The 2,459-nt window shown below is 49.0% G+C and overlaps 1 pseudogene; it reads left to right on the forward strand.

The window, feature by feature from the left end:
* Positions 1 to 211: 211 nt before the first annotated feature.
* LOC123141157 (BTB/POZ and MATH domain-containing protein 3-like) lies at positions 212 to 1,270 on the forward strand (annotated as a pseudogene).
* Positions 1,271 to 2,459: the final 1,189 nt, after the last annotated feature.

Consider the following 2,459-nt stretch of genomic DNA (forward strand, 5'->3'; position numbering starts at 1 on the left):
TTCGGCCTACTCGTAAGCCGGACGGCCGGTAAATAACAAATTATTAACATATGTTTCCGATCAATAAGCTTGACGTACGTAATGATCTAGGAAATCGGCCGGTAATAAAGTTACTAGCATGTATCCGATTTGTTCTCAAATAACTGTATGCACACATAATAGAGTATAAGGCGGTGTCCGCGAGCGTGCCCTGTCCATCAGATTTCTTTTAGAAAGTCGCTATGTCAATCTATTCATCTACCCTCCTCGATTTCTTTTCACGGAACTTCTTAACTAAGCCATCGCCGGAGGCCACTGCACCCAAGCCCTCATCATACGATGTCATCCACGCCGGCGAGCACACGTTAAAGGTTGCGGTGCACTCCATGCTCAAAGAAGGCGATACAATGCTCACGTCCGGGCCCTTCAGCGTCGGCGGTCACGACTGGGCTATCGCCTACTTTCCAAACGGCGACTCCAGGATTGTCGACGGGCAGTTCACGTCTGTTTTTCTCAAGTTGCTGAGTGCCAGCGAGGACGAGGTCACGGCGACCTACACCTTCAGTCTCCAGGATCCTGCATGGTCTGTGACCGGAGAGAAGAACAAACGCGGACCCGCCACCGCGAAGTTCTCGTCCAACCAGCTAGGTTGGGGTACTCCTAAGTTTGTTAGTAAAGCCGCTCTGACCGCGTCCGGGTGCCTCAAGGATGATTGCCTGGTGATCAAGTGCACCGTCAAGATTGTTACCACCAAACTCATGAAAGACCATGAAGACGATGGGGACGACAACAGCGTTGTCGTGTGCCACCCTCCGATCTCCACAGCCTTCTTGATAGCGAGCTCAAGCCGGACAAGACTGTTAAGATCGGTTGGTTCAAGAGATTCAAGGTGCATGGGCGCGTGCTCGCTGCACAGTCTCCGGTCTTTCGTGCCCTGGTGGAGAGCAAGAGAAACTGCATCCGCGTTGACGATATGGATGTCAACGTCTTCGAGGTACTGCTGCACTACGTGTACAATGAGACTCTGCCCGACTTCATGGAGGAGACCACGGAACATGCTTTAAACATGGCGCGGCATTTGCTTGTCGCCGCTGATCGGTACGAGATAGGGAGGCTAAAACTCATATGCGAGAGCAAGCTTAGCAAGGCTATAGATGTCAACACAGTGGGGTTAACTTTGGATCTTGCAGAGAAACATAGTTGCCAGCAGCTCAAGGCTTGCTGTCTCAAGTACATGCTAAGAGATCATCTCAGCTAGCCAGAGTGCTTTCTTAAGGGGAAGAAGTATTCAAGAGAATTTTCTTTATGTCCAAAACCTCATACAGAATCTACACCTTGCAAAGAAACCCACCTTATTCCTGAAGCTAGATATTGCAAAAGCTTTCGATTCGGTCAAGTGGGATTATCTTCTCGATGTTTTGAAGCATGTGGGATTCAGCCAGAGATTCCGAGATCTGATAGCTATCTCACTTGCCTCTACCTCTTCGCGGATCATCCTAAATGGTGCTCCTGGTACACCTTTTCTGCATCGCCAAGGACTGAGACAAGGTGACCCGCTTTCGCCGTTGCTGTTCTTGCTAGCCATCGATCCACTACAGAGAATTCTTGACAAAGCTACGGAGGAACATATTCTCAGCCCAATCAACCATCACACTGCATCTGTCAGAATCAGCCTTTACGCAGACGACGCTGCCTTGTTCGTGAATCCTGTCAAAGCTGAAGTGTCTGCTCTTCAAACCATCCTTGCGGCCTTTGAAAAGATCTCTGGCCTTTGTACAAACTTCAGCAAATCTGCAGCATACCCAATTGGGTGTGAAGACCAGGTTATTGATGAGGTTCTAGCTGACTTTGAGGGCGAAACCAGCTCCTTACCATGCAAGTACCTTGGGCTACCTTTGAGTATTTCGCAAGCTTCGAAGGGTGGATTTTCAAATGCTCATTGATAAAGTTGCAGCAAAGCTTGCGGGCTGGAAGGGCAAATTACTTAACAAGAAGGGGCGGCTGGCCCTTATCAACTCTGTGTTAACCTCCTTGACAACATACTATCTGACCATTTTTGCGCCATCCAAATGGGTTGTAAAGAGGATTGACAAACTTCGAAGAAGCTTCCTGTGGAAAGGAGAAGAAGAGGCCAAAGGAGGCCAATGTGCGGTCAATTGGCAACAAGTCTGCTCCCCTAAAAAACTTGGGGGTCTTGGAGTCAAAAATCTCATTTTTTACAGCAGATCCTTGAGGTTAAGATGGGCTTGGTACTCTTGGAAATACCCCAACAGGCCTTGGGTTGGATTGCAACTCCCTTGCACTTGTACTGACATGCAGCTATTCAACACCTCCACAACTGTCAAGCTCGGCGACGGTCAAAGGGCCAAGTTTTGGAGTAGTACGTGGTTAAGTGGAACAGCTCCTAAGGACATTGCCCCAAACCTCCACAAGCTTGCAAGGAGGAAAAATTCTTCTGTGGCTGCTGCTCTCCACCAAGG

This window comes from Triticum aestivum, chromosome 6D, assembly GCF_018294505.1.
Source record: "Triticum aestivum cultivar Chinese Spring chromosome 6D, IWGSC CS RefSeq v2.1, whole genome shotgun sequence".
Taxonomy (NCBI): domain Eukaryota; kingdom Viridiplantae; phylum Streptophyta; class Magnoliopsida; order Poales; family Poaceae; genus Triticum; species Triticum aestivum.